The 22495-nt window shown below is 38.3% G+C and overlaps 1 protein-coding gene across 8 annotated transcripts in view; it reads left to right on the top strand.

The window, feature by feature from the left end:
• Nucleotides 1–22495, top strand: part of LOC122875738 (probable G-protein coupled receptor 21) — a 66608-nt gene that overhangs the window by 21331 nt on the left and 22782 nt on the right. The window lies entirely within an intron of this gene.

Below are 22495 nucleotides of genomic sequence, written 5' to 3'. Positions count from 1 at the left end.
TGCAAGTATGGTGTTTGTTTTGGTTAGTGAAGCGTGTCGCATTTAAGCCACAAGGAAATTATCTCATGATGCAAATCGCAGTTTACATGTTCCAAATTTGCCGACCCGGTTGCTTATTTTCTGATAGGAGTACATATGAACCGTAACCTAAAAAAATAATAAATCTAAATTCACAAAGAGTTTTAAGCCGTGGCACAGTGACACAGTGAAGTTCATCAGCACGTCCCAGCAAAATAGGCGGTGCTACATAGCTATGTGATGTAGTGACTACTTGTAGAGCTAAGTGGTGAACTACTGTAGCTGAGGAGCTAACCAGCCAGGGAACATGCAGTTGGCAAGCTAGTCAGTTCTGGACAATAAGTTCTCACAGTATTCGTACCATTGACTCCTGTCTCATCGCTGTGGTACAGTTTGTTCTTCGGCAAAACTTAATAATACAATAACTTTCTTTATTTTAGATTCTCTGTTTCCTCAAAGGTCTTCACTGTCAAGATGGTTGGCTTTTGGTTAACGGTGCGAATTCACCAAAGTTGAACTCGACGTCAAACATTTGAGTTGATTTACTTGTGAGTGAATCTGTTGAACTGATGACTTTGTGGCTAATTTTTTTGCCGTTATAAAAGCTGGTGCCTTAATTCTGAATTTTAAAACCAAAAAATCAACAGTACAGAAGAGAACAGGAGCCTGATTGTACGATGTTTTTGTACACTGACTTGTGCACAGACAGACGGTGCTTGTTAAGGGGTTAAATCAGTTTGATGATTACATTTCCTGGATTAAATAATTTCAGACAATATTCATTCTTAACAAAGTAATTCTTACTAAGTAATACAACAGTACATTTTTATCTGATTACCTCGGTTTGTTTTTGGATAATTTTGATGTCTAACTCCACAGAGTCAGTTTAAACTTCACTCCCCATAAATGTAAAATCAGACGTATGAAAATAAAGATGTTTCTAGTCCGGCAGATAATTTGTAGTGTGATTACCATGTCGCTGTGTTTTATCCTACTGTAGCTGATTACAGAACCAGTCCAGATGTGTTTTTGTGATGGCTATAATCCCTCCTCATGTAATGCATTCCTCCGACTCTGTCCCTCAGCAGAGTCCAGCTCTGTTTGGCTCACATGACTGTTCTGTTTCCGTGCCAAGCAACCGGTCCTGCCGCACTCACATGATGCGACTATTTGTGTTTGATGCAATTGATTAGGCTCACATGAAAGTTACTGATTGGGAGAGAGTACACTGAACAATGTGGAATTGTCTCCCTGAGATCCGGACTGTGTGCTCCGGGCTCCAGAGCGTCCACAACACCATCTTGTAGCTTTGACATAAAAGAGAGATGCTGTGGACGAAAGGTCCAACACAAACGTTTGTTTTTGTCGATACAGACCGCTCTTCAGAAATGCTGTGATGATGTTACTGGGTTTTGATCAATAAGGGTTTCTAAAAGCCAATACTAATATTTGTGGGCTGAAGTGGATTGCAATTTTTAATAAAATTAATAATTTTCATGCCAAAAAAAAAAAAAAAAGTCTCAAAAACAGCATTTAGACCATCACTGAACACTAAAACTCACCAACAAATCCAGACCAATAAAAATCTTTTTGGGTCAGCAGCTTTTTATGAAAGCCTAATCCAGTGAGCACATCATAACATTAAAGCAAAAATATTAATAATAAAAATGCGATATTGCCATAAAGCAGTTCTAATCACTGTATTTGCAACAGTGAGGGAATAGCTACCACAGTATAAACAGGATGGCCAAATATCTGACGGTATAGACGAGTAAATCGTCATATCGTCTAATCTTTCAATGATGAACTGATTTAGAAAAAACACAACTGAATACGTGAAAAATGTTCTTCAGCCCTTTCCAGCTGTGTTCACAAACTTCCATCAAACTTTTGATCTCTGATCTTGAGGCTTGCAACTAACTTATTATGTCCATTATTGATTCATCTGCCAGTTATTTTCTTAATTAATCGTTGGTTAACAACATATCAAAAAACTCTAAGATATTAAAGTTGTTACCATTATTTAAAACAGAAAAAAGCGCAAATCCTCAGATTGGAGAAACCAGAGAAGTTTCGTCACTTTTGCTTAAAAATGACTGAAACAATTAATTATCAAAATAGTTGGCAATTAATTTTCTGACATTGTGTAATGGATTAATTGACTAATGGTTGCAGCTTTATCAGCCCAATATATATCCATCCAAGCCTGCTTGTAACAATGTAGGAGTCCAGTGCATGTCCTCTCAAATGTGTAAACCTGCGCATTTCAGCACATATCAGTTTTTATTAAACCTAAAAACCTTGATGATGGCGCAGTGTCAGACTCTTCCAGTACATCAGTTAATGTTGCTGAGTTCTCAGTGTCAGTTCTTGTTACTTAAGCACAAGTAGCGACAATACACTTTTTTTTTTACTCTTTTTACACTCTTACATGCCAAAGAAACATTGCACTGCCTCATATCTTTCTGACTCTACGTCCTGACTGTGTGATTGCTTTTTGAAAATCCTAATGGAAGCTGCTTCCTGCTGTACATTGAGTTTGTTGCGTGGCACACATGGATCCCACGAAGCCTCTCCTCTCACAGCTTTGATCTCCTGATTCAAAAACATGTTATGTCAAAGTTTATGTTTTTATTTTCCTGTGGGAAAATCATGATGTTGTCAGACTCGGACTGCAGTCAAGAGTTACACAGAGCCTCCATCCCCCCCGGGAGAAATGCCTTTTCGCAGAGGCCAACAGTGCCAAATTTGGGCCAGGACTGAGAGCAGAAAGGGGGGGTTAAGGTTTAGAAGTGGGTGAGATTTTATGTATTTAGCTTGGAACGGTCCGGCTCGGCTCTCCTCCACCCACACACTATCATTTCCAACGTGAGATCTGATAAATGTGATGTCTGCTGGCGTGGAAGCAAAACTCACTGTTGAATCTGATTATTTATGTTAAAACCTGTATTCATCAAATGGTCTGTATTTTGGGAGTATTGAGCAACGAACATGAGGTAATAGTGTTGAAATCCATTGGAATAAAACCCAGTTCACTTGTCTGTAAAGTGTTTGTCAGTTAACAAACTTTCTAACGAGCTATCTGTCGCCAATTTATTATTTACCAGAGTGAAAAACAATGTTTCAGATGCATACTTAAACGTAAATGTAGGTTATGACATCTAATATCAGTCACTGTGTTTATCTAATGTGAAATGAGGATGTATAAGTCAGTGCTATGAAGACCTTCCTGCAGTCTGGCAGGTTTATACCTCGTGTTGATGATGATACTGTAAACTCGTGGGGAGTTGTGTTCCAATTTGAGATATCTGCCATTTTTTTTTTTTAACCATTGTAGGTTTCGCAGTTACATTATTACTCCTGTAGAAGCTCGAACTGGCGCCATAATGGAGGTCTGACTGTCTGAGTGTTATTAATGGCTTTGACAAACAAGCCAAGAAACAGCCAAGAAAGCCTTTCCCGTTCTTAAATGAGGTTACAAAAAAGTTTCGTGTCCTTGTCCTGGCAAAAGTCAGCTCAGTTAACCTGAAAAAACTTGGCTTGCTAGCTAACTTATCAGAAGGCAAATTTAGCCAATGTTGATATTAAAGAAGAGTCTGCAAGTTTGAATCAGTTAGTTGACCGCCAATACAATAACAATTTTAATAATCGATTGATAATTTAAAGCATTTATCAAGCAAAAATGCCAAATACTCAGCGGTCCAAGCTTCTCAAATGTGAGGATTTGCTGCTTTTCTGTTTGATTCTGTTTTATATGATTGTAAATTGTAAATTGTTGGACTGTTTGTCGGACAAAACAGTCTGGGCTGTGGCTAATACTCGGAATAATCAACCCCAACGCACAACGAAATAACTATTGGAGCAGTAGCGATAAAACACAATTAAGCAACAGTCCAAAATAATTGTGTGGAATTATTCCTAGTAAAAATATATGTACCACAGAGTATTGTACAGTTTAATTACACAGCACAAATGAGATGTAATGGGTACAATAACTAAGGTTTACATACTTATACGTGGTTCAGGTCCGGTCCTCTGGAAGTCGGGTCAGCCCAGAGACTTTTACAGTAGTTGACATGCTAGCTTGTACCTGATATGTTAGCTAGAATTTGTTTAAACAACAAATTCAAATGGAAAAGTGATGAAATGATCATCAACATCTGATCAGGACACGGACAAGCTGTAGGTTACGTTCAGGAGGACCTTCAATAAGGCTGTCAGAGGGTGTGATCGAAACCATTTAATTATTTAAGTCTTTGATTGATTCCAGCTGATGCTATTGTACAAATATACAGACCCTCAGTATTATAGAAATACAGTATTGAACTCTTATGTAACAAACTCATTGTAACCAAAACACCTTGAGGTCAAACAAATGTGTTGAATGCATTTCCTAAAACGTCTGACTTTTTCTTTAAATTTTGAAACCTGCATTCTTTCCAAACACGTTTACTAGCTCGCAGTCTTCTTCTTCCTTGCCTTTGCTGGCAAATTGCTGCGTTTCTCGATGCGTTGCTGCCCCCTGTAGATCACTGAAATAGTGTGAAACTATTGGCAGGAATGTGTATCGTGTCCTTGTGCGTGTTGCATGACAACAAACAAAATGGAGACCCATTTATAAAAACATTGCTCCACAGTGCTACTAGCAATCAAAAACTTGATAGGGTACCTTTTAACTTTGTACCTCACAAGAATGCATTTTACTGCAAATACACTAACTTTTACTTATATAACATTTTGTATATAGCATTTTACCGTCAATTGGACATTTTTTGATTTGACAAAAAATAATTGTGGTATATGTTCAGTGTGATGGATTCAGTCTGAAGCGAACTTTTTTGCAATGCATGCACACATATATGCAGATGACCATCTTCACGTACACACACACACACGTTTATAATTCTGCTTCTATACTTATGAGGCCCCAGACTGACATTACCCTAACCCTAATCCTAACTTTTAACCCGAACCTTAACCATTAAAGTCTAAACGCTCAAAAAGGTCTTTGAAAAAGTGACGACGGGGAAAAAATGTCCCCACTTTCCGGTGTGTAACTCAACTTGGTCCCCACAAAGGCAGAAGTACACAAGAGGGCACAAACACATCTTTTCTGTACCTTTTGCCGTTTTTGTGTGGCCGACTTACAGTTGACAAAAATAGAATTCATTAATAGCAGCATGATGTAATCTGGGTCCGTGTGTGTGTGTGTGTGTGTGTGTGTGTGTGTGTGTGTGTGTGTGTGAGAGACCCTGATAACCAGAAATAGAGACAATATAAACACTGATGATTATCACGGCCAAAGAACACTACGCTGTAAAAAAATATCTGCCACTAATGTTAATGTAGCTCCTTAACATCCATAAATCATAAATAATTACCGCACAAATATCTGTACTACTGTGACTGAGCAAGTAAAAGCAAAAGCACACGTTGTACTTTGTACACACTTTGTGTGTGTGTGTATATGTATGTATATATATATTAGCTGTAGGTGGATCACTTTATCCAAGATTATCACGTTGCATTCAACGTGAATTTGACAAGTGGATTTCCACTATGTAACTGAATATAATTTGCCTCATTGTACTGGCAAAATAAATAACTTTTGACATTTTTAGCAGTGTAAGGTCTGGAGCTCAGCAGGTCTGCGATGGGAACCTCTGATACAGAAAGCTGAAATTCCTCGGCTTCCCTCTCTGGTCATTATCCTCACTTCCTGTCATTCTTCTCCAGCTCGCTCACTCACTGCTCACACTCTCTCTGTGTGTCTTTCTGAGTGGTCAAGCACCTTTTTTTCCAACCTAAAGTTGATCATTTCATTACAGTAAGCAGGACAATTTTTAAATTTTTTTATTTAAAGTATTCTGCCCTAAAAAGGTGGAGAGCAGTAGCTACTGAAGCAGTGAAGTTGAGAAAAAGGGTTTAAAGTTTTCAGTCTGGACGACAAACGGATTTATTATATGTCTTTTTTAAAATGATTATTTTAGCCTTAAAAAATGCCATAGAGCCCACATAATACCAAAAAAAATAAAATGCAGATACGTGTCTAACAACAGCATGTGACGTCTCAGCTTTCTGATCCATTTTAACTAGTTTGTTTAAGAAAATTAACTTTAGTTTGATTATCCATATTATTAAAATGCATTTAGTCCATGAAAAGAAATTCACTAGCTTAGATAGCAATCCGCAGGAGTTTACTTTTTCTCCTTCTTATTTAATTATGTAGAATAACAAACTGAGAAATGTAAATGTCAGTTCATCAAAATGGATGTTTTTTCATTTGCAGATAACTAGGGGAATGTCAATAACGAAACTTAGCTTTAGTTTTAGCTGCGGCTAGCTGCGGCTATCTCACAAACTAGCTTTCACAACACAAATCGGTCCTCGCAGATAATTATACACAAACATATTATTGCTAAACTCATACATTTCATCTCTATAGTCAGAACATGTGGCCCAGTTCGTGTTGACTGTACATACCAGTAACAACAGTCACACTTCAACACATGGCTGCTGTTAAGACATTTTTGGATTTTGATAAAAAACCCTGTTGCTGTCATCTCTTTTTAATGAGAATCTGATTTATTTAACAAGCTTCAGGTGCGTGTCGAATCTGCACTGAATCCTGTCAGAGCGAGTTACCAAACAGGAGAAAGACAGAAGTGGATTTTGACTCCAAGCAAAGTGTTATTTTAAAGCAGTTTCTTCATTTCTCCCTCCGTTTCCCTGAAGTACCCTGTTAGCATTCTTAACATTCAGACTTCCCACTGTAGCAGCAGCTGGTTCTGGCTCTCAGTTTAAATGAGGCGTGTTAACAACGCTAACAAACCATTTTAGGAAATTTAAAGGATGAATGTAGAAACTTTAATATTAATGTGTCATAAAAATATTCCAAACATCTGGGTGTTCTTTGAGTTGCAGTTTGTATCGAGTCTCTTAATCACATCAAAGTGTCTCTGCTTGAGTGCACGTGATGGCAGCTTTAAAGGGACATGAAAGAAACTTTTCCCTGTCAGCTTTCCAGTCACACGTCTGCTTATTATCAAACTCATATCGCCAACATTTCGGCTTTCCAGGAACAAACAACTCTTGGTTATAGCTTGTTGGCGATGCATTTTTCAACTTATCTGCCTTGTTATGAAAGCAAGTTCGTAGAATTTTATCAGCTCATGGGAGAGTGAGTGATTGAGACAAAAAGATGAAAACAACCAAAGTACAAATGAGTTTTTAGCGGTAGAATGTAATCTTTAATCCCAGTAATATTACTGTGCTTGTTCAATTTATAGACGTCAGAGATGCAATGTGAGGATACATTACTTCTACAGGTTCAACAAGCTTTTCACTGTGTTAAATAACAGTAGTGATGCAAGTGTTTTGTGAAAGGAGATAATGTTTCAGTGTTCAAACCGCAGGGAGGAGATGTAGTAAACACATTCCATTGAAATCAATGTTAAAAAAACAAAAACATGGAAAAAGTGCCAGTGGTGGAAGAAGTACAAGTAGAAATATCACAGTTTAGAAATACTCAGTTACAAGTAAAAGTCCTTCATTCAAAATTGTACTTGAATACTTTTACTTATGTATTATCAGAAACATGTACTTAAAGTATAAAAGTAAAAGTAGGCAAGATGGGCTCTGTCAGTGTTGTATTGTGTATTACACTGCTGGATTACTGATCCATTAACATAGCAGCATTTTAATGATGTAGCTGGCTAGAGTTAATATTACCCATTTCATATACTGTTGGGAAGTTTAATTTACTGTATAACAATGGATATCACAGGGCTGGATACCTTTTTAAGGTATCGACCGAAATAACCCAGTACCAAATAGTATCGAAACTTATCCAGCTTCTTCAAACGATACCTGCATTCAATCCTTTTTGTACCCCCAAAAAAAAAAAAAAACTATTTGTATGGTTTTGCTCGCAGCCAATTACTGCAAGAGTTCTTTGATTTAGTGCGACGTGTGATTGGCCCACTACCACAGCTACAGCTAGCAGCTACATACAGCGGGCTGCCGCCGGGCTCCCCCTTCACACACAGTGGGCACTTCTTCGCCTTGTTCTCTGGCAGGCTGGACCCGGACCCAGCTCCGGACCAGTGTGTGGAGTGCTGTTGGAGTGTGCCCAGAGATGCTCCGGCAGCGAAGGGGGCTCCGGAGGCAAAGTGACCGCGAGAGGAGCAGCAGCAGGCAGGCCCTGGCATGCTTGACTCAAACTGTTAATTCATAGTCCTTCAGAATTAACGTTTCCTATTACTCAACACTCTGATAAACAAGGCTGGTCTGTTGTGCTGGCTCTCTGTTTATAGGCTACACATACCTCATACCTTAAAATGCTTCCATTCACATGATGGGTATCAAATGAAGAACTCTATTGGTATCGGTATCACTTTAACGGGTACTGGTTTTGGTACTGGTATCGTAATGTTTTTAAACGAAACCCTGCCCTAATTATATTATATATGCTCATTACAGGTTTTTAAAATAATTCTCTGCTACGTAAGTATAGCTGCCAAATAAATAAAGTGGCGTAAGAAGTACATTATCAAAATTGCCAAAATTGTCCAATGCTTTGGCTCATGACTAAATATTTGCTAAACTAATGATATTCCCATCAGCCACAGCTGTAGTTTGTGTTTAGTGTTACTCACCAAAAGCATGGAAGCACTATAACCTAAGATGGTGAACATGGTAATATACCTGTTAAACATCAACATGTTTGGTCACATCCCAAATGCCTACAGGATAAGGCTGTACTCTATGCAGCCTCCCCTTGGGACGTCAGACCACAATGTTCTTGGCCAAGTATAAGGCTATATTGAATTAAGGTTCCAACCTAAATGGGCATGACTTTTAGTGGACACGCTTTAGTGTTCACAAGCTATTTGGGTAGAAGCAAAGAAGGAATGAATGGATACAGCATTAAAGTAAATTATTAAACACGTCACAAACTAACTCCTGGAATGTAATTATCCCAACAATGCATGTTACTGTAACTCGACGTCCTCTTTCTCGTCTCTCTCCTCCCCCCCATTCAGTCGCTTTCAGCAGGTATTTCTGCCTCCGGAGCTGCAGAGTCTGGATCTGTGATTGTCGGCCTCCTGCTGCCCCCATGTTCCTGCTCAACAACTGCTGCTACATTTATTATTATTATTCCTATCATTATTATTACAATTATTATTTTTATGAATATTAATATTATTACCACTGCCATTACTATTACTTTACATCTCCATTTGGAACTTGCATTGTTCAACTGTATGTTCTCTCTCTCGCTTTCTCTTTCTCTTTCTCTTTCTCTTTCAATTCAATTGGGCTTTATTGGCATGGGCAACAGAGAAAATGTAAAATAAAAACATACATAAACACAAGAATTGTGATATTAAAAGATAGGATAATAATAATAATAAATTGTAGACTTGCAGTTAAAATACAAATACAAAAAGTGAAAACTAAACGGAGTGTATGTGTGCGTGTGTCCTCAGGTTGTAGCATGTTGATATATATTAGCCAGCAGGATCGGCCCAGTCTCATTCTCTCTCTCTCTCTCTCTTTTTAATTTTGAGAGCTCATTTAGCTCTTTGAAATCTGAGATTACGGAGTTGAATTTAAAAATAAACGTTCCTTATTTCATTGAATGTTGTACATTGCAGGAGGAAGTGCATCTCTGTCTCATCCCCACCTGTCGAACAGAGGCCACATGTTCTGTTTTCTTTTGGTTGCCATGATTTTTTGTGTCTTCCTTTTTCGATTGCCAGTGTGTGGACACTGAGCCTGTACTTGGTCAGGATCTGTCTCTGCTTTCTGTCTCTGACAGTAGAGAGATATTCTGCCAATTCATAATCTCTTTTTAGGGCCATATAACATTCTGATCTACTTTGGCTCTCCCACCGTGAGTCTGGTTCTGCTTGAGGTTTCTGCCTGCTACAGCCAAATGCTTGCTCCTGGTGGGAATTGTTGGGTCTCTGTTAATAATATTATACAGAGTACAGTCTAGACCTGCTCTATATGAAAAGTGCCCTGAGATATAACTTCTTGGCGCTATATAAATAAATAAACTGAATTTAAATTAATGAAAATCACGGACTGATAATAATGAATCATTTAGGAGGATCTGGGGGGGAATGTTAACTTTAAAGGATAGGTTTGGATTTTAAACAATACTCACATGGCATATGTACGTTGAAACAGTTATTGGTCGCTTTAATCATTAAAACTTTCACATGTACAGTCGTTTCAGTACAAAATTCTCTCTTTGTGTTCCCACAGACAGTGTTTTCCTTGCTGAGGCTTGGTGGAGGGATACATACTGTTAGTTGCAAGTAGATCTGTTGTCAGGACAAAACACCAACAACAAAATAAACGTATACACTACTGTAAGGACGAAGAAACACGTTTGATTTCTCACTCAAGACTCAAGACCGATGAAGCCTCATATTAGTTTCAGCTGAACTTCAGTATGCATTTTTGCACAGAATGAGGACTGTGGATTTTCCCCCATATTTCTTGTAGTCATGTTAGGAAGGGATCGCCTAATGGCCAGCAGTGGTGGAAGAAGTATTTAGATACGTATGTAAAAATAACTCATTACAAGTAAAAGTCCAGCATTTAAAACCCTACCTAAGTAAAAGGACTAAAGTATTATCAGCAATATGTGCACAAAGCATGAAAAATAAAAGAACTTGTTACATAGAAAATGACTGATAGATGATTATATATGACATTATTAGATTATTAATACTGATGCATCAATGTTAGAGCAGCATTTTACTGTTGTAGCTGCTCATGGTGGAGCTAGTTTTAACTACTTTATATACAGTTAGTTCTAACTACTTTATAAACAGTTAGCTAGTTTAGTCCAGTGGTTCCCAACCTAGGGGTCGGGCCCCTCCAAAGGGCCACAAGATAAATCTGGGGGGTACAAAGTTCTGCTACACAAATGTTTATTCATTTTTTGGGGACTTTTCTCTAATCTTTTTTTGTGAGATATTGGATAAGTTGACCTATTTGGTCCTCAAACAGTTATTTAAGGGGTCACAAGCCAAAAGGTTGGAAACCACTGGTTTAATCTTTAACAGTGTATTGCATTTTTTTAAGCTTATCATCATTCTTAAGTAAAACAACGCAGTTGTATAGCACTTTTCAATACAGGTAACAAAGTGCTTTACAACAATTAATATAAAACATGCAAACAAATCAAAATACATTTTTTTTAAATGAAAATGTGTCTTAAGAAGTGAGATAAAACAGGGAACTGACTCTGCTGCAAGCCTGATCTCCTTTGGCAGATTGTTCCAGAGTGTAGGGGCCCTGACAGCAAAGGCCCTGTCTCCTTTGGTTTTCAGCCTAGACCTTGTAATGGCTAACAATGCCCTACCAGAGGATCTAAGTCTGCGTCCTGGCTCATACGGGGTTAAAAGGTCAGAAATGTAGAGAGGGCCAGCCCATGCCTAGCCTTAAAAGTAATTAAAATCCTCAAATAAACGGGCAGCCAGTGCAAGAATGCTGAAACAGGGGTGATATGGTCACATTTTTTGGATTGAGTTAAAAGCCGAGCTGCCGCATTTTGGACTAACTTTAGGCAGTGGATTGATTTCTGACTGAGACAGGTATATAGGGAGTTACAGTAGTCGAGGCGGGAAGAAATAAAAGCATGGATGCGTTTCTCCATTTTTAGGGGTGAAATAAAAGTCTTAACCTTTAGTTATATTTCTCAAATGATAAAAACATGACTGAACAACTTTCTTTACATGGGGTTCAAAACACAAGTCCTATCAAAAACTACACCAAGATTCCTGGCTGAGGGCTTTGCATAAGTTGCTAGTTCACTTAGGTTTTCCGTGATTTGAATTCTGTTTGTGGGGGGACCAAGGACAATGACGTCAGATTTTGTAAGGTTTAGTTGGAGAAAGTTGCGTGCCATCCAGTGTTTTATTTCAGCAAGGCACTAGAGGAGGGTTGCTATGTTAGACTGGTCGCCGGGTTTGATTGGAATATAGAGCAGTGTGTCATCAGCGTAACAGTGAAACTGGACATTATATTTGCGGATGATGTCACCAAAAGGAGCATATAGATGAAGAATAGAATGGGAACCAGAATTAAACCCTGTGGGACACCATAGAGCATGTTCGTGGGGGATGAAACTGAGCTGGCCATAGTCACAGAGAAACATCTATTAGAAAGGTAGGACCTGAACCAGTTTAAGGCCACATCAGTGATTCCTACCCACCTTTCCAGTCTGTCAATGTGCATCTTATGATCAACTGTGTTGAAAGCAGCTCTGACGTCCAAAAGAACTAGAATTGTGCACTCACCAGCATCTTCAGCCCACAGAAGGTCATTACAGACTTTGAGAAGAGCAGTTTCAGTACTGTGAAGGGATCGAAAACCAGACTGGAACAATTCGAATAAATTATCTGTCAAATGTGGTAATAATTGTTTGAATACAGCCTTTTCTAGGATCTTGGATAAAAATGAGAGTTTTGAAACCGGTCTGTAGTTATCCTGAGTTGAGGGATCTAAATTGGGTTGTTTAAGGAGAGGTTCAACCAGAGCAGTTTTAAAACAAGTGGGGACAGAGCCGGTGGTCAGAGAGCGATTTACAATAGATAAGATGAAAGGGCCAACAGTAGGCATAGTCTCTTTCAGTAGTCTGGTAGGGACCACATCCAAGGGGCAAGCAGATGACTTCATGTGCTGAACCATATCATTGAGTGCGGAAAGAGACACTGAAGGACCTGAAGGATGGGACATCAAGTAATCTGTGGGTTAAAGGCTCTGGGACAAGTAAATTATGGGGCTGGCCGGGATTCTGTTTTTGTTCAATTTTTTTCAGTAAAAAATATTTTAAATTGCTTGCAGAGGTCAGGTGTTGCAAGCAAGTTAATGTTAGGGGGGCACCAATAATCCGGTCAAATGTTTTAAACAGTACTTTTGAGTTTTGGGCATTCTGAGAGATTCAAGTGGAAAAGTAAGTTGCTCGTGCATCATTAACTGCAGCATTGTATTTCTTAAGTCCTTCATGTACTCATAATATACGTGGAGTATGCAGGCCTTCTATTTGCACTCTGCTTTGCATACCTCTCTCTTCAGGGAGCGGGTGTGGTCGTTAAACCACGGGTGGACTTTTGAAATTGATTTGGTTCTGATTGGGGCAACTGCGTCCAATGTCCACCCCAGTGGAGCCGTTATTGATTATAACACGAATAATAGAGAGGCTTTCTGGATTGTCACAAGAATGATTTGGGCTGTAGGGGGAGCTGGTGGCATTAAGACCCAAACCTGCCCTTTTAACTATAATTATCAATGCATCACACTGCAGCATGGACATAAACAGACACAAACTCAGTCTCAGTGGCCTCAGCACAGCTACATGTGGAAATCTGATAAACACTTGATTAGCTGATGGGATGACACACTACCAAGATACAAACACTGCAAATGAACAACCATGGAGCCAAAAATAACCGGGACAACTGCCCTTTAAGGGTTTCTCCACAGTTAATAATGAGAGTCTTTTCATCACTGTTACACTCACATTCCTTCTGCCAAGCTCGACAAATTAGATTGTTGTGCGGCTTTGGCAGAAGCAGACCTCAGCTGTCACGTTAACAAAGCTGTTTTCACTTTGAATTGATTTGAATAAATGTTGTAATAACATTCGGCACCTTCCAAGTTCACTCCACGCTGCTCTTTTCTGCAGTGAAACTACATTAACTGCTCCGCTGTTTGTTTTCCTTTTCTGACTTGAGCTGAGAGTTTACACGAGGATGTAATGTTGCTGAATGATTTTCGAGGACTTTGGGACCTTGAAACCTTTGCTTACACTCTTCACAAGTATACGACAACGGAACATGTTCAACAAATAGGCTTCATTTCCAGTAACAATTGTTTTTCTCCCCTGATAGAGTATCAAACTGTTTGTAGCAGCTCCACAGACCAACTGAAATATTTGTATTTTATCATTATTATTATGAAAAGTTGATACTTGAATGGACTGGACTGAAAGCAACAAATAGACTACACCAATTTTCACTGGAATTGCCTAATTTTTCTATAGCTTAGCAAAAGCAACACGTTAGCAGAGCAGCAGCTTCAGTCCTCCATCAGTGTCAACCGCGTTTTGGCAGAGCTCAGAGCCCAACACACAATCACTGTAGTCACATGCGTTAAACGGAAGAAAAAAAGAATAGCGTAAAAATACGCGGCTACACGTGTAAAGTGCGAGTGAACACGGCAGTTACACAGCCTGTGTGGACAGTTGTATTGATTAAAATAGAAGCAAATCTGTTCTGTCAGACGCATGAGACGGATGACTGAAAAATGCGGCTGAAAAGATAAGCATTAAGAGTCTACAGCCATGCTAGCAGCTCTGTGAGGCTAATGTCAGCATGCTAACATACCCACAATGACAATACTAACATGCTGATGCTAACCAGGTATAATGTTTACCATGTTCACCATCTTAATTAGCATTAAAGTTATTCTGATGGCATACGTTTTTATTAGCCATGCTAGCGGCAGGGCGCTAGGGATGGCATTGTCTTGTCTGTTGGTCGCTCGGTTGGTCGTTCCAACACTTTAGTGCAAACTGATATATATAATTTAGCCTAGATGTTAATTATTTACAGATTAAGAACCACCTGACTTAAATGTTGAGCTTCACTGTTGTGATTCTGTTTGCACAACTTTTATCTTTATTTTTAGCTTTGTTTAGCTATGTAGTCTAGTTTAAAACCTTTATATTCTACAAATTTCGTTCATATCTACTTTGCATTTGCAAAATACTGTATGTTTTGGAGAGATCACGTTTTTTCTTCGACTTCTCTCCCAGAGTCTTCTAATTAAAGAAATCGGGGCAAACGTTCTCAGCGGATGAGATCAGATACAATCAGTGACATTGACCTCAGGAGATGCTGTGCTTTCTGTGAGCTACTGCTGATAATATATCAAAAAGATGAATTTCTTAAAGGTAAAAAAAAGATCCTTTGTGCCTATAAAAACAGTTATTGAACCCTGAGTATGTTAATGTCTTTACACTACAGTATGTGTCACCTGAGGCTAGTAGATTTATCAGTGACAGACTCATAGTAAGTTCAACACATAACTCCCTGATTCTTGTAACTGTTGTAGTTGTTGTGTAATAATGTAAAACTAACAGGATTATTGGTGATATTTTTATCTTCTGGGAGCTTTTAAAAAGCAACGACCAAACTGTACATAACTAAGATGATTTAAGATTGTAAACACGCACAACCAATGCTCTGAAGGGAAGCAGGATACCAAGTATATCAACTCTAACCTGTTTTAAAATCCTCTGTTTATGATTTACAAATCATCATTTATATCCGTACAGACTTATCTGATCATGGGATTTGTTTGCACATTTGAAACTAAACAGGAAATTTAACAAAAATGTATTCTCACATTGAGTGTTTGCAAAGTAAATATAGAGGATCGTGACTTCTTCCCATGACCTTTCCTTCCTCTATTCCTCACACCCTAATTTGTCTCCTACCGTTCCTTGCTCCCTTACTCCCCGCCTCCCCCTCCCCCTCCCCTCCCTCCCCCAAAAGCAGCAGCAGAGTCGGGGTTCAATCTATTATTCAGCTTCTCTGCTGCACACAAACACAACATCAATAATGGAACGAGCAGCTAATTAATCATTTAAAACAGCAGGAGAGTAATCTATGGACCACTATGGAGAATGTGTGTGTGTGTGTGTACTTATATTAATGATGTTGTGGGGACAAGAATCAGTTCAGTCACATTATGGGGACACACAAAGTTAACTGTTTATTTTAGGGTTCAGGTGTGTGTGTGTGTGTGTATGGAGGCTATGAAGGTCGGAGATGGGTTTGCGCGGGAGGCAGGTAGTCAGCTTTGCTTCCTGCTGCTATAATCGTCACACCAGCATCTTCCCTCCTCTGTCTTGCGAGGAGGACTCGACAGTAAATCCACAGGACTTCCTCCTTGTAGTTACGCCCCCTACAGGTCGGGTTGCTATGCTGTTCAGCCATGCAGTCCTAGTCCATCAGTAAAGTGATGTGACAATGCAGCAAATTAGTTTTTTCAGCCTGGGGGTGATTAGCAAAGGAGATTTTATTATTCAGGTGTGCTGTTTTGTGATTTTTACATCTCATAAGAAGAAATTGACATGAATCAAAGCCTTTTTTTCCCCTCTGTAAACCGCTTATCTCCGGTGTTAGTCAGCTAAATTAAAAGGCTACTTCATGCTAACAAGTATACTTTTTTAAGGCAAAATAATTAACATGTTTTATCAAATTAGCGCCCTTTTCTCCTACTTCTCTGATTTTCTTTTGCCCTCAGGCATGTTATTACGCCAACATCAGACTAGAATTATTCGATCAACAGAAAATTAATCTGCAACTATTTTGATTAATCAATTTATTCATTAAGTCATTTTTCAAGCAGAAATGCCTCAAATTAACTGGTTCCAGCTGCTGAATAAACTGAATATCTTCGGACAAAACAAGTGATTTGAAGACATCACATCGGGTTTAAGAAAATTGTCTATTTTCTGACTTTATAATGACCCAACCAATTTGCCATAGATAATCAGCAGATTAATTGAAAGTGAAGATAATCTTTAGTTGCAGCGCTACTCAGGGTTGCACGCATAAACTGTTGAAGCTAGCCTCTATTTATCTCTTAATCTATCTCTCAATCTAATCTGTGCCTAGAATATCTCTTGTACATTACTGCCAGTCAGCTGCTGTATTATTTCACCACGCAATTATTCACACAAAGGCAACGATCCTGAACAAGAGGTCAATACCACCTTCTGTTTTGTATTTTATATATGTATATGTGTATATATAAAGATGACTGGGTGAATTTTGGTTTTAAAAATCTGTAGTTCTTTCACTCTGACACAATTTCTGCCTTTGGGAAATCTCTATATGACTAATATGTTGCCTTCAAATGGAAGTTCATAGGTCGAGTACACAGTAGCTGTGTCCCACAGCAGCCCACAAAGATGGGTTCAGATCACTTGCAGGCTCAGTTGAACCTGCTGTTCCTCCCTAAATGAGCCAGTCCAGCTTTACCAAGTGAGAAGTGAATGTTTTTTTGCTCCTTAGCAACTTGTAAAGTTAACCGTTATAAAGTTAATCACCAGGAAGTTGCTGTGAATGGGTTTACCACTTCCTGTGGTAAACTGATATTTACATTAACACTAACAGTAGCAACTCTGGACAGGGAAAAGTCATGTATAAGATGACGTTGCTTTTCAAGTGTCTGTTCACACTGTAGAAATGAACCAAATCCACACTCAGCTGTAACAGTAAATGAGTGAAGAATGTGTCTCTTACTCCTTTTCCTTGAATGGTGGATATTTTCATTCAGGATGTCCGAAATACAGATGGTGCATTTTATTTAAAACTGTTAGCTCTTTATCTACTAAGGGCCTCAGTTAACTTCCATTCTCTTTTTGTCATTTTTGCAATTAATATTTGACTAACAGTGGGAGTGGAGCAGAAGTCTGTATGGAGTTATATAGAGGTTGCATTAATATTTCAGACTGCAGCCAGCGGCTGAGGCCTTCCTGCTGCTGCAGAGGAAGTTCTGGGTCGAATAGTGTGAAATGTATTTTTAATGTAGTTAATTTTGTCTCTCCACACACATAGTCTTTACTTTGGCTGTGAGGCTTTTCCATTGACTGCATTTATTCCCCAGTGATGAGCTAACCTGAGCTATACCCTTAGCATATAAACGGCAGTTCATATCAAAATATGTATTCAGGGGACAGGTCTTTTTTTTTCCTTTTCTGTTTGCATTTCTCCTCTTGCAAACAAAAGCTTATGTTAAGCCCTGCCTCGTCAATCCAGCCCAGTTGCCAGAAAAAAATCAATTGTACGTTTCTGCAAACCACAGATACATGCAATCTCTACGTTTTAATACATCTAATATGCATCATATCAACATTTGTAGGCCTACAATAAAGACATAGGTAAGATGACGTCTTCAGGAGCTGATTTTCTTACTTGGAGGAGGAGGAGGGATTGGATGGTGGTGAGATCAGTAATCATATCAGATTGCTGGAAGTTGGAAAAGTACCAGAGACCACTGTTCAAGACCACAATAACAGCGAAAAAAACCTGATGTTTTAAGCAAGGCGTCGGGACATTTTTGGCTGTTTTTATGGTGACAAAACCGGGTATTTTAACCCAAATCATGATCCTAACCAAGTGGTTTTTGTGCCTAAACCTAACCAGACTTTAACCACAGCGTTTGAAACGTAGAGATTAAATGTTTGAATTGTACAGATTGCACATATCTGTGGTTTGCCGAAATGTACAATTGATACATTTTATTCTGGCTGATTGGGTTGGCCAATCACAATGCCAATTCTAACTGTGTTTAAATACTTTTATATTTAGTAGTATCAGTGGAAGTGCATTGATTAACAGATTGCAAAAGCATGTTCAAACAGTTGCGTATTTACACAGCAGACATAGAGCAAGGAGTTTTGTTTGTGTCCACCTGATGAAACTTTTGCTATTTTCAATAAGGATGAGGATACTTGTGCCGAGCTGAGCAACTGCGACTACGGCTGCAAGTGACGATTATTTTGTTGGTGAATGGATTCTGTACAATGTCAGAAAAGTACAAAATGTCCGACATAATTCCCCCACAGCCCAACTTGACATCTTCAAATGTCTTCTTGGTGTCCAAAACCCAAAGATATCGGGTTAACGATCATGTGTGACAAATAAAAAGCATCAAATCTATTATATTTGAGAAGCTGGAACCAGGAAATATTTGGTATTTCTGTTCAAAGAAATGTCTGAAACAAATTGATTAATCAGCACATATTTGCAACTCTAACCGTGACCATTCATGCTGTGCTGCAGCAACAGCAGGAAATGTTAGTATTGCATTAAAATTTAAATTAGTACAACTCAAACATCATCAACATCAGTAAAACAGAGTGAAACTAAACTCCAAAATGATTCAATTAGAAGCTACAAAAATACTGTTGAGCAAACACTGAGCACATTGAGAGTTTTAAAATAGTGTTTCCTCCCTAGTCTGTCATTTGATTCAAAATTGAATTAAAAATATCTAATCTAAATGTCAGCGATACTCAGTGATCGGTTAATTTTTTTAATTTTAGCCAGGCAGCATCCTGCCCGAAACATCCAGAGTAACTTTTTTGTTCCTCATGCCATTGAGTGGCTGTATTTGTGTACTTACTTTAAATTAAAAATCACAGAGGATGAAAACACAACAAAACCCGAAGGCTTATTTCCATTGCGGTCCTCTGGTATAACACTTAACACACAACAAGATAAAAGCAAAACTACAAGACAGCAAGCAAAGACAATACAATCAACATATAAAAAGAAATAGCATGCGGCGGGGGTAGCTATGTCAGCGTGCTCATGTTTTCTTGGTTATAAAAGTTAAAATATAAAGTTGAATATGCTACATGTCAACCATTTCTTTAAGGCCACTTTAAACGTGTCAATTTCAGATTTATTCCAATTGAAAAGGTATGAAGTCTGTCAAGCTACCTCTTATAAAGTAGCTACGATTGTCTCCAGAGGTTGAATGTAACTACGCACATTTACGCAAGTACTCTACTTAAGTACAAATATGAGATACTTGTACTTTACTTGAGTCTTTTCTTTTCATGCCACTTTCTGCTTCTGCTGCGCTACACCTCAGAGGGAAATATTGTACTTTTTACTTCACTGCATTTATGACAGTTTTAGTTACAAATTAAGATTTTTGCACACAAAACATATGAAGAGTTTATAAAACATGATGTTTTGTTATAAATTATAAACTACTAGGACTGTTGGTTGGACACAACAACATTGTGAAGGCGTCACTTTAGGCTCTGGGTCATTGTGACGGCATTTCTCTCTATTTTCAGAAGTTTTACAAACCAAACAATCAATCGATTCGTGGAGAAATCAGCAGATTGATCCAGAATGAAAATAATCATTAGTTGCAGTCCAATACAAAATAAGCTCCACCTCAACCAGCTGTAGCAGCAACATCCTGCTTTTACATTAATGCACGAGGAATAATAATCTGATGATAGAATATATAACAGCACAACAGCACAGGGACATTTTACTGCACAGAGTACTTTTACTTTTAATACTTTAGGGACATATTCCTGATTATACTGACATACTTTTACTGAAGTAACATTTTCACTGCAGGACTTTTACTTGTGTGAACTGTGACTTTTACAGTGTTGTATTAGTACTTTTACTTCAGTAAAGGATCTGAATACTTCCTCCGCCACCGACTGTCTCTTAATAGTGAGAAATAATGAATTAAGTAGTTTGGTACCATATTTTTAAACAATTTTTTGTATGTGAGCAGCATCTTAATATAAATGGTTCCTTTTTCCACCATCAACCAGTTAAGCCTTTTTAAAATGTGCAGGATCAAGATGTGTACTTTTAATTTAACCTGCATATATATATATATATATATATATATATATATATATATATATATATATATATATATAATATTATTTTTAGCCTTTTGTAGTTTAAGAAGGTGTAGTCCTCATTCGTCCCAGGAGTGGTCCATCGTAGAAAAGGTTTCAGTCGTAGTCATCTGGACACTGTTTTCAGTATCAAGACGTTTGGCTCCCATCCGGAAGTCATTCTCAATTGTGAAAATGGTCTGAGAACTCAGAAATTTAAGCTACTCTGTGTTAATTAAGCCCCGCCCTCAGGGAGGAGTCTTCCTGAGTTTCTGCTGTTTTCACAAAAATGGCTTATTTGACTCCTCAAACCAGAGGAGTCAAAGAAGCCATTTTTGTGAAAAAAGAAAACCCCTCTTTGAACAGAAATGGTGGTCTGAGATTCAACCTGCCAACGATCTACCTCAGTGTATTATCACCACGGTCAAGCCAATCACATGCTAATCAGGTACTTAACAGTGATGAGGGAGGTGCAGCCAGAAAACAATAGGCCTGATTACTGATTACTGGGCCATCTTGGAAACAATTAGGTCAGTTTCAGGTGAAACTAGGAAGGGTAAACAGCTGACACTCAGGAAGACTCTCAGACCATTTTCACAATTGAGAATGACTTCCGGTTGGGAGCCAAACTTCTCAATTCTGAAAACAGTGTCCTTTTGTAGTTTGTTTTGAGATGTTGTGATAATCTGGTGTATCAGGAGATATCAGCATAATCAAAATGACTTTGACATCCCATGATGAGTCAAGAATCATTCATATCAACCATTTGAGTACGATTTGATTGGTATGACTGGACCCAATTCAGGGTCAGCCCACTGAAACCAATGGCTCTTAATTTCATTAATGAAATGCTGTGATCTACTGTATTAAATGCTTTCTGCAAATCCAGCATGACCATACTGCAAAACCTCCCTCCATCCACTTCTCTTCTAATCAGGTCTATTAGATAAAGCGAGCATGTTTCAGTAGAAAGGGTTTTTCTAAAACCTGATTGCAGCTCATATAAAAGGTTACTGTTTGAAATATGTTCATTTATCTGTTCCTGTATAATTCTTTCAATTATCTTTGAAAGAGCACTTAGAGGGGAAATCTTTCCCCTGTTTGTCGTGGATTTTTAAGAACAACGAACAATATAATATAATGGATGATGTTTGTTCTTTCAACAAAAGCATGTTCAAACAGTTGCGTATTTACACAGCAGACATAGAGCAAGGAGTTTTGTTTGTGTCCACCTGATGAAACTTTTGCTATTTTCAATAAGGATGAGGATACTTGTGCCGTGCTGAGCAACTGCGACTACGGCTGCAAGTGACGATTATTTTCTTGGTGAATGGATTCTGTACAATGTCAGAAAAGTACAAAATGTCCGACATAATTCCCCCACAGCCCAACTTGACATCTTCAAATGTCTTCTTGGTGTCCAAAACCCAAAGATATCGGGTTAACGATCATGTGTGACAAATAAAAAGCATCAAATCTATTATATTTGAGAAGCTGGAACCAGGAAATATTTGGTATTTCTGTTCAAAGAAATGTCTGAAACAAATTGATTAATCAGCACATATTTGCAACTCTAACTGTGACCATTCATGCTGTGCTGCAGCAACAGCAGGAAATGTTAGTATTGCATTAAAATTTAAATTAGTACAACTCAAACATCATCAACATCAGTAAAACAGAGTGAAACTAAACTCCAAAATGATTCAATTAGAAGCTACAAAAATACTGTTGAGCAAACACTGAGCACATTGAGAGTTTTAAAATAGTGTTTCCTCCCTAGTCTGTCATTTGATTCAAAATTGAATTAAAAATATCTAATCTAAATGTCAGCGATACTCAGTGATCGGTTAATTTTTTTAATTTTAGCCAGGCAGCATCCTGCCCGAAACATCCAGAGTAACTTTTTTTGTTCCTCATGCCATTGAGTGGCTGTATTTGTGTACTTACTTTAAATTAAAAATCACAGAGGATGAAAACACAACAAAACCCGAAGGC

This window comes from Siniperca chuatsi, linkage group LG5, assembly GCF_020085105.1.
Source record: "Siniperca chuatsi isolate FFG_IHB_CAS linkage group LG5, ASM2008510v1, whole genome shotgun sequence".
In the NCBI taxonomy this organism is placed as follows: domain Eukaryota; kingdom Metazoa; phylum Chordata; class Actinopteri; order Centrarchiformes; family Sinipercidae; genus Siniperca; species Siniperca chuatsi.
Note: the sequence above shows the minus strand (reverse complement) of the source record. Positions and strands in the feature narration are given on the sequence as shown.